This window comes from Myxocyprinus asiaticus, chromosome 48 (assembly GCF_019703515.2).
Source record: "Myxocyprinus asiaticus isolate MX2 ecotype Aquarium Trade chromosome 48, UBuf_Myxa_2, whole genome shotgun sequence".
In the NCBI taxonomy this organism is placed as follows: domain Eukaryota; kingdom Metazoa; phylum Chordata; class Actinopteri; order Cypriniformes; family Catostomidae; genus Myxocyprinus; species Myxocyprinus asiaticus.
In genome coordinates, this window is record NC_059391.1 from 23,602,830 (window position 1) to 23,618,145 (window position 15,316).

Genomic DNA, 15,316 nt, shown 5'->3' on the forward strand with positions numbered 1-15,316 from the left:
TTTTGTTCAAGTATCGTCATATTGTGCTCCTTGAAACAACCACACCGTCTTTTTCCAGAGCAGCCTGTATTTCTCCTGAGGTTACCTGTGGGTTTTTCTTTGTATCCCGAACAATTCTTCTGGCAGTTGTGGCTGAAATCTTTCTTGGTCTACCTGACTTTGTCTTGGTATCAAGAGATCCCTGAATTTTCCACTTCTTAATAAGTGATTGAACAATTCTGACTGGCATTTTCAAGGCTTTGGATTTCTTTTTATATTCTTTTCCATCTTTATAAAGTTCCATTACCTTGTTACGCAGGTCTTTTGACAGTTCTTTTCTGCTCCCCATGGCTCAATATCTAGCCTGCTCAGTGCATCCACGTGAGAGCTAACAAACTCATTGACTATTTATACACAGGCAACAGGTGTGGGAAATTAACCTTTAATTGCCATTTAAACCTGTGTGTGTCACCTTGTGTGTCTGTAACAAGGCCAAACATTCAAGGGTATGTAAACTTTTGATCACAACCATAAGCGCTATGTTTGGAGAGGGGTCAACAAGACGACTGAAGACTTTGCATGACCTGGAGGCATTTTGCCAAGACAAATGGGCAGCTATACCACCTGCAAGAATTTGGGGCCTCATAGACAACTATTACAAAAGACAGCACGCTGTCATCGATGCTAAAGGGGGCAATACACAGTATTAAGAACTAAGGGTATTTTAACAGGGGTCATTTCATTTTTTTCTTAGTTGCCATGTTTTGTTTTATGATTGTGCCATTCTGTTATAACCTACAGTTGAATATGAATCTCATAAGAAATAAAAGAAATGTGTTTTGCCTGCTCACTCATGTTTTCTTTAAAAATGGTACATATATTACCAATTCTCCAAGGGTATGCAAACTTTTGAGCACAACTGTATATATATATATATATATATATATATATATATATATATATATATATATATATATATACATACATACATACACACACACACACACACACACACATACACACACACACATTTTCACAGTCATTTTAACTTTTAAAAATAGCTCTTTGCAGTGCCCTTTGAGGCTTGTTTCAACCCCTCCGTCCACTAATTGCTTAAAAAAGTGTGACAGGAGCAGACATTAAAAATTCATGACCATACAGACAAAAGGACAGTTTAAATCCACACACTTTCTCTCTTAAGTTTATATAACAGGTAAATGAACAGTAAAACGTTGAAGAGTACTTTTTTGTTGCTATAGAGACTCCGGCCACAGGGTAAAAAGAAATTCACAAGAGAGGAAAAAACTAGTACTGCAACAAGAGGAGAAAATGGGAGAAAGCATGCTGGGAAACAGCTATAAAACTCTTACGCTACATTCGGACATTCTCTGAAATGTCAAAATAAACGATCAATCCTAGAGAAAGAAACAGTTTCTTTTCAAAGACCAGCATGTTTTGCACATTTATTCAGGTTATGAGGTTCTTAGGCAGAAAAAACAAAAATAAAACCCTGAGCGTATTGTTCCAGTGAATAAAACACAGTAAGATAGGTTTTAGTGATGAGAAATGAATTACTTTTCCAAATATGTCAAAAGCTCGAAATCGAGTTACACCACAGGTCCTCTATTTGAGCCGTTGAGTCAGAAAATTACCTTTGGCTGCATTTGAGCCTTGCTAGCAACAACAACAATTTCATTACAATTTGTTAGAGTACTAACAAACAGAAATGTTTTGTCCGGTCGGTTTTGAGGATGCATGTTAAATTTAGAATAAGTAGAATAAGTTGGTGCCAAAATGGAATAACTGTGGGCTTCAAGGAGAAAAGCTTCTAGCTTGGTACTAGTCATCTGATTTGTGGTGAAACTTATAAAATTGGACTGGATGTATCAGATTTAAAAATGTTATTCACTAAAAATCTTCCCTATCAATGTATATTCAAATATGGAGCTCAAAGATGCATAAGGCCAGGCTAGACATCAATGACACCAAATAGCATTGATTGTCACATGTTTTTATAATTGATCCCGTCAAATGTAAATATGCGGAAGTGCGCATGAGATTTGCCAGGTACTTCGGAGGGGAAGATTATCATTACATAACAACTTTATGTTTCGGCCTGTTCATCACACAAATGATGTGGGTGAATGATTTTTGGGTGAACTATTCCTTTAAATTTGGCTGTGGGTGAGGCTGCAGTATATTCTCTATAACCGCCTTTAATGAGCTTAATGCTCAGTAAGGACTGTGATGCTAATGTTTATTTACTGATTAAGACTGAAAATCCTTCAAAATGATGATTCATACATTGATGTTTAAGTCCCAAACAAACTGATGATTTGCAGACAATTAGTCTTCCGTCTTCTTCAGTGCCAAAATAAAAAAAGTCTCTGACTCTCTTAACAACGACTTTACTTTGTAAAACCAGAGATGTTAAAAGTGTTTCCCAGAGTCTGGCAACAACCGATTAAAATTGTCAGGATGGTCCGCTTTTCTGCTCTTGGATCGGATATTTGTGAGACAGCACAATGTTGTCGTAATCAAAGTTCTCATCCAGATGGAAAGCAACAACCTCGTGGCTTTCATTCTAGAACAACAAAAACAATATTTTACATGTTCATTTCGCAGAGCCTATCTGAAATAAACAAAAGCAAAAAGTATCTCTATACCTCAATTACTGCATAATTTTTTTGTGTGTCTGGTGTACACTGTACAATTTTTTTTTCTGTCCTTTATGATTGTTGCTTGTCAGATTGTACAATATGATCCTAGTGAGATCTTGGGTAGAAGCCAATACAAACTGTGCGACATCAACAGTCACTTATGTCAGATTGTACAATATACATCATAACTAAGACTCTGGATAAGATTGGCAAACCAGGTCTGTTTTTGTTTTTTTTATATAAGGAAAAAACAAGCATTCAAAGAACAATTCATATTTTGATTTTCAAAACAAAAACAAATGAACTCAGAGTACATAGACCCTAAATTGCACTTTAGTAAGCATCATTGTGGAGGAACAGACAATGTATACCTTATTCTCAGCAGCACTCAGATTGTGTTTTCTCTGGTCTGTGAAACTAGAGGCGATCTCCAGCAGTGTGTGGTGCCAGAGAGATGAAGAGGATGCAGGTATCAGATCCTCTCTAACCTCACCAGGTAGTGCAAATGTGCCTGACAAAGAAGAGGCAAAACACATCACACAAAAAGACACACAAATGAATAATGGACGACATTTGCACAAAGCAGTCAGTCAGCACTCTATAGAGTTCATTTATACACAGGTCCTTATTTTATAGCATGAGCACACACCTGTGTGATGAATAGCTTTACAACCCAGAACGTTAACATTGGTCATCAACAATTATTGCCCATGCAAGTTGAACATTTTGTCATCATTTACTCACCCTCATGTTGTTCTAAACATGTACTCCTTTCCTTTTCTTTCTGTGGAACACAAAATGAGATATCATGCAGAATGTCTGAGCTGCTTGTCCCTATATAACAAAAGTGGATTATGATTGAAATCTCTACGAAGGACCAAAAATACGACTCATGCGCTATATTCCAAGTGTTCGGAAGCCCTACGATAGCTTTTGGTGATGAACAGAACAAAATGTAAGTAGTTATGTGCTTACATTTTCCCTTTCACTGTAGCTCACAAATTTCATTTGTGCTTGCGATCAATACAAAAAATGTGAATACAGTGTAATAGGACAAAAGAAAAGGTTTCATCACAGTTTTTAAACCTGAAGCTACACATTTTGCAACACTTTTGCAAATTCAACATTTGCGGTCCACAAAAGAAAAGAAAAAGGAGTGTCGTGAGTAAATGATGACAGAATTTTCATTTTTGGGTCAACTGTTCCTTTAAATCACAAATGTATGCACACACACACACACACACACACATTTTTTTTATCTGCATACATCTTAAGGTCTATCTGATGAAACAATATAAAGGAGGCTATAATAATATTTATTCATGGGGTCTGTCTTTATGAAGTTTCCTTTTCAACTACGGAGAAAGCTGTTGCTTATATCTTCAAATCCCTCTCTTATACACAAATACCTGCACACAATTGCCCTTTCCACAGAGTTAATAAAACAGCAATGAGGATACAATAATACTACTTCCCCTACACCAAAAATTTAAAAAGTTTGCTTATTAAGTCATTCTAAAACCGTATGACAATCTTTTTTTCTCCAGTGGAACACAAAAGGAGATATTTTACATGACATTTGTTCTCCTCTTATCCATGCTGTCAAGTTTCAAAAAGAACAAAAAAAACTCATCAAAAAAGTAGTCCATTTGATTCTATTCCAAGTCTTCTGAAGCCATATGATAGCTTAGTGTGAGGAACAGACTCATATTTTACTTGTTATTCACTGAAATATTCTCGTTGTTTGGAAAAGAGCAGTGAGGACATTCTGCAAAAAATCTATTTTTGTGCTTCATGGAAGAAAAAAAAGCCAGATGGGTTTGGAACAACATGAGGGTGAGTAAATGATTACAGAAATTTCATTTCAACGTGTTACAAAAGAAGGATGTATGTGCTAATAAGCAGTTGTTGTGGCCTGTACCTGTGTTTTTGTGGTAGTTTGTGTGTGAGAGAGAGAGAGACATCAGGCTTGGCAAGCATGTGAATGATGCTGATCTTAATTAAACAGCTAATTACTGGCACATTCAAACTAGTCATACTTGGAGTTGCTTTGTGAGCACCAGGCATCTGGGGGTGAAACGTGCATTTCTGTGTGCATTCGAGTGTGTATGCCACTCCGTGTGTAGATACGCAAGCCTATGGAATCTGCACAACTCTAAAGAATACCTTTACCCTTCAGAGCTGTTTTTTGAACAGCATGGTCTCACAAACAAGGTCATTAAACAGCTCACTACGGAAGCAAAGTAACAGGCTGCATGCAGCTAATGAATGAATCTGGAAGCTGAACCTCCTTGATCAGCGTGGTGAGACAGGTATTATTTAAAGAATAATTCCCCCAGAAATTAAAATTCTGACATCATTTACTCAACCTCATGTTGTTCCAAACCCACATGACTTACTTTGTTATGCAGAACACAAAAGGAGATTTTTTTAATGATTATCGCAGTCTGTCTTTTCAATACAATGGCAGAGGATAGTCCCTCACTTTAGCTTAACCCCTTCAACACTGCTGCATATTTTGGCTACCACCTGCAATTTTTCACAGCAAAATTTAAAAGCTCACCTTACACACATACAGTGGACTAATTCCAAGTTATTGCTCTCATTTTAAAAATTCCAATAGTGTGTATATATTGTGCGTATACAATCTTGTAAAAACCACACATTTTTTTATCCTGTCTTTGAAAGCCTTCAACAATAAAAATAGTCACATTCCTGAAAACGAGAGCTTTTGATAAATGACTTGTCTATTTGAAAAACTTTAATATTCATATTTCTACAACATTACCAGGTTTTCTGATCTTACTATATGATTTTTTGTAACATAAATGCCAAAATTATGGAATTCTGTGAAAAGTTCAGATTTTAAGCTCTCAAATGGTATCACATATAATTATTTTTGTATCCAGGGAATTTTATCTCCACTCTGTAGGTCCATAGAAAGAAAGTGAATGAAAAATCACATAAATCCGCATAAAAGTAATCCACACGACTCCAGTGGTTAAATCCATGTCTTCAGAAGCAAAATAATAGGTGTAGGTGAGAAACTGGTCAATATTTAAGTACTTTTTGTCATAAATCTCGACTTTCATTTTTACTTCCCCATTCTTCTTCTTTTATTTTTTTGGCGATTCACATTCTTTGTGCATATCGCCACCTAATGGTTGGGGCTGTTTAAAGGTGGAGATTTATGGTAGAAAAAAGGACTTAAATATTGATCTCTTTCTCACCCACACCTATCATATCGCTTCAGAAGACATGAATTAAACCACCGGAGTAGTATGGATTACTTTTATTCTGCCTTAACATGATTTTTGAAGATTCAAAGTCCTGGCCACCCTTCACCTGCATTGAATGGACCTACAGAGCTGAGATATTCTTCAAAAAAATCTTTGTTTGTGTTCTGCAGAAGAAAGAAAGTCATACACATCTGGGATGGTATGAGGTTGAGTAAATAATGAGAGAGTTTTCATTTTTGGGTGAACTATCCCTTTAAGGGGTTAAAAAAAAGGGCCAACAATATCATAAAAGTAGTTAATGCATCTTGTGCATTGTATTCCAAGTCTTCTAAAGGAATACAGCATGTTTTGGTGGAAAACCTTACATTTAAGTCATTTTTCAGTGGAATTTAGAGAAGCTTGTTCACAGTGGCAAGAGTGTTCATTGCAAAAACATGCATTGTTTTTAGCATTAAACAACGCAAGTTCATGAACAAGCTTTTCTCATAATGCTCTTAATGCGCAAGGGACATCAAATCTTTCCCTGAAAAGTGACTAAAATTTTGTGTTGTTTCTCACCAAAACCTAATATAATGTGTGAGTCGCATGGACTACTTTTATGATACTTTTGGGTCCTTTTTAAGCTTTAAAGTAAGGCACTGTCCACTGCCATTGTATTAAAATGACAGACCTGGATATTCATTAAAACATCTATTCTTGTGTTCTGCGTAAAAAAGAAAGCCATACATGTCTGGAACAACATGATGGTGAGCAAATGCTAACAGAGTTGCCATTTTTGAGTGAACTGTTCCTTTAAAACCATAGGTGCTCTGCAATTATTGTGTGGCTCTTCTCAATCCTTGATCCATTTTGACAAGAACTGCCTTCATGCCATCGACCCCTTGACCCATTTGAAGATTTATTTGGGTGGTGAGCACTGCCATTATTGCTATATCTCAGACTGTCTTTCACTCTTACCTTTTGGTTCCCTCTATTTTTTTTATTTTTTTATTTTTGTGCAAACCCCAGCAGCGGCATGATTATTCATGCTAATTAAGGTGAAGTTCAGCCTCCACCTTTATTATTCAGCGAATTTGCTTGCCATTTTCAACACGACACCTAATGACTTCTACATACACACACTTCATGCTTATCTTCTGTATTACCAATCAGATCACAGACAACACCACAAAATGAGGAAGCCCTCCTCTAAACACTAAGCCTCTCCAATCAAAGATTCTTTTCTCCAAATATTTTTTTATTTTTGTATTAAATTGGTCATTGGTGTTTAAATGAGGCTCTCTGGCACTGCAGAAACGAGCTGGCACATGTACAGTCTCAATACAAGCCTCGCCAAGCGAGCGCTTGCCCCCGGCTCTAATGACAAGGGAGCACTTTAAAATTTGCATGAATTGAATATGTGTAATAAATGGTAATATATTTAAATCAAGCTGTATAACAGCCCTAATTACAAAAAAATAGCATGCACATGACATCCACTAAACCCTACTAACAGGTAAGATGATCCAATGCAATCCACACATATGCACATGAAAAGAATATTGATGAGAGCATGCAGTGCTTCTCACGTTTTGAAGTATATCCATCCAGGTTATTCCAACATGAGAAGCTGTGATTTGTTGGAACAGATTTCATTTGAAGCTACTGTGAATTATGAAAAGGATCACGGGAATTCTTTGCAATCTGCTTTCCATTGCAAAAGAATTGGTAAAAATGCGAACAAATATCCTATGAATCTGAACCTCTGTAATCTAGCATGTATAAACTAAATATGTGTAATCTGTATTTGTGTATGTGTCTACACACATAATAATGAGATTGAGAGAAACAAACACCTGTAGCTTTAGCGATTTCGTCTTTGTCATCGTCTTCCTCTGAATATAATTATCAAACTGGCATGAAAAAAATGATAAAACATCAGTAGATGATTGTAGTAAAATCTGTACATTCATTCTCTTCATTAATTCACTAGCTACTGCACATTTTGCACAAAAGGAATAATTGTATACTTTGAAATGAGAGTTAATGAGTTTATAATGAGTTTATAATTTGAATATGAGGGGGAAAAATTTATTATATAAAGACTGAAAAAGTTAATGACAACATGTAATCAACATTGACCCAATTAACTTCTTTGATGCACATTTCTAGTCTTATTGTGAAAGATTCAACAGTGAATGTTTTTTAAAGAAAAAAAGGTTTTGTAATCTTCAATCAAAATTCAACAGCTTCCTCTCTCTCTGAAATGACTTTCCCTTTCTCCTAATGGATAGTTCTGAGAAATAAATTCATTTGTTTCAGCAAACTTGCATTCAGGTCATACTTGCTCCTTTCTGGTATGGAATGCACACGTTTAAGCATCCAATCAATTCTCTATACATAAAATCAAGCCCCGCCCTTTTTTCTGGTTAAATGTTGCATCTCTGAAATAAGTCACATTACAGAAGTACAGTTTTTTGAACGGCATTTCACGTTGACTTTCACCCAGATTTAAGTAGAAATTTTCAGCACAAAAATTATATTTTATGAACTCCTCAATGAGTCTGAAATGTGTTCCACCGTTTGTTTGTTTTTTTTTTTTTTTGTTGTTGTTGTTGTTTTTTTGGAGGCTATAACAATCTTTTGCCAAACAATTAATTCAGGTATACAAAAGTTTTGGTGTTTGGTATTTTTGATGTGAAACAATTGTTTGCAAAAAAAATTTGTTTTTACATTCGTGCCATTTTAGTCTTAGTGTTCTATGTGTAAACAGACCTTCAATTGAGGTTCTATACATTAACATCTGACCATTTACCTTCACAGGTCTGTCTGGATCAGGCCTCCCTGCATTACAAAGTCTTCCACCAACACATCCACCATCCAAGATCACCTGTATAAAACACATACAAGCTCATAAAACATTTCATTTAATGGTGCTCTGAAATGACAGCACCTATGTGAACCGCTGTGATTACAATCAAAACAGCATTATAATCAATACAGGTGTTTTTCTCTCCTGGTGATGAGGAGCTAAATATGGCAGAGGCTCTTTTAGCATTGACTGGCCTGTACTGCTGGCTGATGTGTTTTGTGTTATTGACAGTAACCAGTGCTGAGGCTCGCCAGAGCCCCGCTGAGATCAATACGAGAGCCAGGCAGGAGTCTTAAGCACCGTTCACACACTGTCACACACACGCAGTGACAGACAACCAAAATACACATCTCAGTGAAGCCTCCAAAACTCTGAGAGGAGAATTTTCAAGTCTAGGATCAGAATGATGGAGATGGGATACATATATCAATTTTCAGAAGAAAACGTGAATGGCGTAAAATACAAAAGTCATAACAATTACATGTATTCACTTGGCAGATCCTTCTATCCAAAGTGACTAACAATGCATTCAATGCATGCATTGTATCAATATTCATGTTCTCTGAGAATCAAACTTGTGAGTCATGGCCACAGCTATGTTAGCACCATGCTGCACCAGTCGAGCTACATGAACCATAAAACACCCCTGTAATGGCTACTACACCATTGTGGATGGTTGCCAGAGAGTTGCCATGTGGTGTTTTGAGTGCTTTTAGCTTGTTTCTATATGGTTGCTGGTGTGTTCTAGGTGGTTGCTAGAGTATTGCTAGGTGGTAGCATTCTGAAGAAAACGGTGTGAAGTGGTGCTTGTCCATACAAAACTTCATAATATGTTAGTTTATTGAAAAAAAAATAACCTTGGGAGAAACCAGACTCCAGTTCCAGTTCCCCTCTAGCTATATAGCATGAATATGATGCCAATATTAGTTGTCCATGTATAGTACTAGTCTTGTTTTATGTGGTTGCTAGGGTGTTCTAGGTTGTTTTTAGCATGTTTCTATGTGGTTGCTTGGGTGTTCTGGATGATTGCTAGAGCAATGCTAGGTGGAAAATGTGAATGGTGCTCTTCCGTACAAAAGTTGCAGCCACAATGCTAGGTTGTTGTGGGTGGTTGCCAGAATGTTGCTATAAGGCTGCTAAGGTGTTCTGAGTGGTTTTTAGCATGTTTCTATGTGGTTGCTAGAGTGTTGCTAGGTGGTTGCATTATGAAGAATATGTGTCAACAGTGCTAGGTTGTTGTGGGTGGTTGCCAGAATGTTGCAATGTGGTTGCTAGGTGGTTACTTACCAAGACAAAGAGCCCACCCTTAAGACTCTAGGATATTTTAGGGGCGGATTCATGAAACACTCTTAAGAATAAAATTATTCTCAACTTCTTTATTTTATTTAAAGTAAAGATTTTTTGTATTCCCCAAAAAACGTCTTAAGAATGTTATTGTTTATTCTTAAAGGGATAGTTCATCCAAAAATGAAAATGTTCTCGTCATTTACTCACCCTCATGCCATCTCAGATGTGTTTAACTTCAGCAGAACACAAACAAAGATTTTTAGAAAAATATTTCAGCTCTGTTGGTCTATACAATGCAAGTGGTTGGTGTTCAGCACTTTAAAGCTCCAAAAATCACAGACAGTCATAGTAAAAGTAATCCATACAACACCAGTGGTTAAATGAATGTCTTCTAAAGAGATACGATTTAAGTCCTTTTCGCTCTCCAATGCATGTCAACGAGGGGAGTCAGTTCACGTAGCCTCTCGCTTCACGCGAGAACTGACGCGATACAACCGGAAGTGCAGCTCGATTTGTTTACAAGAGAATGCTGTTCACGTGCTTCATTGGGTTTGCTTTCATTTGAACATGCCAACATGCTTACGTCACGCGAGAGGCAGTGTGAACTGATACCTTCTATGGAACTTTTTATTATTTGTCCTAAGAACTTTTTTCTTTAGAAGATTTCTGTGAATCCGGTCCCTGGTCCCTCAATATGGCCCATGTCTCTTCTTCAATATAAGTCTATAGGATTTTTTAGCCCATTTTATTGTCTCCCAGGTAAAAATCATAACTCTAATCTCTTTGAAAAGTAAGAACCTGTCTCTCCATAACAAGCTGCACGATTTCAAGAATCTTTAATCTCTGCAGCACAAACAGTACTGGAGTTATGTGTCACAATTTAATATTTAGGGTTAGGTGTTTGATAAAATCTCTAACCCTAACTATGAGCAGTAGAAATTCTGATGCTTGCCTTAGCAAACACCGCTAAAAAGGCAATAAGAAGCAGACAGACAGAGAAAAAGAACCAGTCAGACATAAGACAGATCTGTTTGTGCGTGTGTGATAAAAAGAGCAGAGGCTAATGCAGCAGGCTTTGACTGATTGAAGGGGAGAAAAGGAGAGGTCTGCCTGATCTTCTCCCAGAAAAGACGATCTGTTCAAGAGCTTCAGATCTATAAGGCTCTGACCTCTTCCTGATCAGCAGGAGATGAGCAACGATTCGCCTGTCCTTCCAATCGGAATGCGCTCTCCTCTATCTCTGTCACTCCATCTCTCTGTCCCTCTCGGCTGCTGTCCATCTCTCTGTGGGACGAGTCTCCATGTCCTCCAGGGACAGTCAAATGCAGATCCCTCACATTCTCTGGAATGGGTTATGACAGTGAGACCAAAGACTACTGGCAAAAATACAATACATCCGCCTGAGGACGTATCAGGGGAGAGACAATGTGTTTGGCATTCAGTTAGGTTCATCTTGGGTCAGGTAGGGGAAGGTGGACAGGAACTGCTCATAAGTTTGCTCTGGGGAGTTAAGGAACTGCTTCAGAGCTGTAGTCATGGCCTGGTAATGGTGTTCCTCAACTAAGCCCTGAACTAAACCTGGCATCCTGATAAACCTATCAGACAAAGTGAGAGAAAGAAACAAAACAAAAGAGAGAAAGAGGCTACATTCACAGTGTTTGGATTGACAATGCATTTACCAGCATTTACCAACTACAGTTCTGTTCATATAGCACATTTCAAATGAACTTGTTCTCAAAATTTGGTTGCAAGTGAAAATTGAACTCTTTAAAGCTGAAGTGAGGAACTTTTTGAAGTTACACTTAAATATCTAGAATGTGATTACGGAACAATTATAGTCACTCTCTTTCAAAACTGAACAGAAAAACATTTAGCACTCCAAACAGAACAGGCAACCATATTCTGCTGCTGTGTGAAGAGCCATAAAGCCTGAAGCACAGACAAATGCAAAAAGTATCAGTATAAATGTATTATATGCATCGGCAAAAACCATGACAAAATAAAAATAAAAAATGATGAAGGGATCCAGCTAGGTTCATTTCTTTTCACGTCACTTATCACCCGGCAATATGCATTACAGTCGCATTAGCCCTGATTGGAATGAAATTATAATTTTGAAGTTCAGCTTAATTACAATCAATGATGGTTAGAAATGGGGACGGGCAGTGATTGCCGTGACATTAAAAAATAATGAAGAATGGCGACGATAATAGTCAGAACCTCTGTACTGTCGCCCTGTCATTCATCATGAACCAGCCCTGGGGAGAACCATCTTCTTGAGGCACAACATTAGCGGGGACAGAAACAGGTGCTACACCAGAGTCTAATTACTCTCCTCTATCAATAATACAGCGCAAATCCTTGCATGGCCTCGGGCGTGAGCTGGCCTTCTTCTGTTCTCTCTCTCTCTCTCTCTGTCTCTCTGTCTCTGACTATGTTCAGAATAGCATACTACCATGCTACTTATACTATTTCTGCAGTAAATACTGTATATTGTGCACAGCATGCAAATTTTCTTTATGCAACCTCAGCACAATGCGAGGAATACATTTTTACATTGTAAAATTTTACAACTTTTTTATGTACCATATTATAACTGAACGCAACTTGCTGAATTAAACATAATAAGGTCAACATAATAAGGTCATGTGACAACAATGTACCATACTATTTTTTAGAAAAGTTCCCCATTGCATTGTTACCCTGACGAAGAAAAAAAATTCTTGGCAAAATCTCTGACCGAAATGTTTCTCATTTAATAAAGTTTCTTAAGCCATATGACAGTGTGCGGGACATTTTCTATTTTTCTATAACATGCAATTTTTCAAAAATAGTAGGCAGTATTCAGTGAATTCTAAGCAGTATGCAGTAAACTAGCTTTCCATTCCGAATCAGGGGAGAGAAGCGACACGACTAGTGATGTCATATTCGCAAACGAATCATTTTGTTAAACCGGCTCTTATTAATGACCAGATCGAACTTCGTTAAATCGTCAATTCGCCAAACGCTCGACTGTAAAAACTCAATTTGGCTGTAAAACTGCAAGATGACATGCTAGAATCAAAAAGTGGCATTTAACACCACATTTTACATAACTTAAAAACCTAGTAATAAAAAGCAGAATCTAAGGTTGCGTCCACACTAATACATTTTAGTTTGAAAATGCATTGATTTCGCTATGCTCTCCATTTCCTGATACTTTGGAAAACGATGATGTTATTAAACTGAAAACAGAGATTTCAAACAAAAACAGATGAGCGTGGAGTTTGAAAACATCATCTCATTTCATCTGAAAATATAATTTTCCAAAGTGTGCGGTAATGGAGAGTGTTTTTGAAAGACTCTGTTTCCAGTGGAGGAAAACATAGCAAACATAGCAAGGCATAAATGTAAAATCTGTGACTCTTCAATTCTGGGAAAAATATAGAGTGATGATCTAAATCAGTAAATCTATTTTTTTTTTTTTTAAACTGTCTACACTGGCATGGACTGATTCACTAATGCCTCCTACACACTACATGACTTTCAAAGATGTCGGATTGTGGTATCGTTCATATTATACAACTGTCTGTCTTGTCATGGAGGTCGTAGGGTTTTCAAATTACACGAGGAATCGGCGACAGGGGTGAACGCATTACAAAACATTTCACTATTGACAAATCCCCGACGACTCTGCCTGGACTCTAAATTACGTTTCACAACAGAGTACATGCGAGAAGTGACACGAGAATTACACAAGATCACGCGTGAGTAGGCGTTCTCATGCTTGGCCGGGCGGGGTTTTGAAAATGGCGGACCGCAAGAACGATGGAGCGATACACTTTGTTTGTGCGCTGACTTACAGCGAAAAGTCAAAAAAGAAGAAGAAAAGACATCATAGTTGATGTTCTGTTGCAGGTACATCAGGACTCCTCCCACTGAAACTTCCCCTGCCCCGTTTCTTGCTCTCTCATTGGCTGTAGGTCAACGCTGCAGTTGTATTCAGTCAAAACACATTTCACATTGCACGATTTGGAATCGCAGACAGGTCCAGATATTTAACATGCTAGATATCTCGCTGATGTCGGCGACGCATCGGCGCTTCTCTCAGATCGCGTCTTTGTAATTCATACATTGCGTTCGTCTGATTTGCCTATGATTTCAGGCTTTTGTTGGCGATCTCCACAAAACTGTCGGCAAGTGAAAATCAGGCCTAAAATCATGTAGTGTAAACTCTGCATAATACAAATCGGATTCTGGACGTGTTGTGACAAACTCTGCTACTATCGTAATTGATGAAGCTGACTACATAGACAGCGCGCCATGTCTTTGCCGATTATTGCGCATATTGGGGACGTTCTAGTTTATTTGTTTTTTTGCGCTGCATTACGTTGCTTGCACACAGTGTAGACTGGTTCTTATATTAATCACCAAATGAACCAATTTGCAGAGTCTTTATCAATTACTTTACTCTTGGGATACAGAGATATTTGACCGATACCGATTTTAACAAAAACCTATAGGCCGATAACAATATTTTGCCACTCATCTTATTTTGTCATCAGATCACTGTTTTTCTTAGGAATTATGCTTTAAAAATGTAAAAAGAAGTACAAAAGCTTTTTTTTTTTTTTTACTGTTCTAAAAATAAATAAATAAATAAAATTATATTTTGTATTGAAAATGTGAAAAAAAATTCCCCAAAATAATAAAGGGAGCCACAATAAAAGATAAATAGAAGATAAAAAGATGAAAAAAGATATAAAAAATAACTATGACAACATGATGATTGATAAAGGTTATTATGTACTTCTAAAACATTTTTTACACTTCTGTTTTTGCAGTTAAAAACATACAGCATGTATGTACTGTATATGATAAAACATTACAATTTCATACTATGTATTCCACGAAAATGTCAATCACATCATGGAAAAATTTAAAGTTTTAACCAAAGGAACAAAACCCCCCTTTTAAATTCTGTATAATATTGGTATAATGGACAATGCCGTCCAGACCACTAGAGAGCGCCGCTTGCTCACACAGCACCGACTGAAGCACTGAATGCAGAGGCGCAAAAACCATATATGCAGGTTTGCAACACATAGGGGCACCATGTAAAGGGGTCGCCGGCAGCTCACTAAAGGGGGCGCAACACTCACCTTAATATGAGAACAAAAAAGAATAAACATATAATATAACATCTTTTATTTTTCACAACAAGAGTGCCAACCCTTCTACACACTGTGGCTATTATTCTTTTTGGATTGTGCATTTGAATTCACTGAGGTTTTCAAAGTGTGTTACTAATTAATTATAAA

The 15,316-nt window shown here is 37.2% G+C and overlaps 1 pseudogene; it reads right to left on the reverse strand.

Annotated features, from left to right (window-relative positions):
• Positions 1 to 2,452: 2,452 nt before the first annotated feature.
• LOC127437364 (intraflagellar transport-associated protein-like) lies at positions 2,453 to 11,601 on the reverse strand (annotated as a pseudogene).
• Positions 11,602 to 15,316: the final 3,715 nt, after the last annotated feature.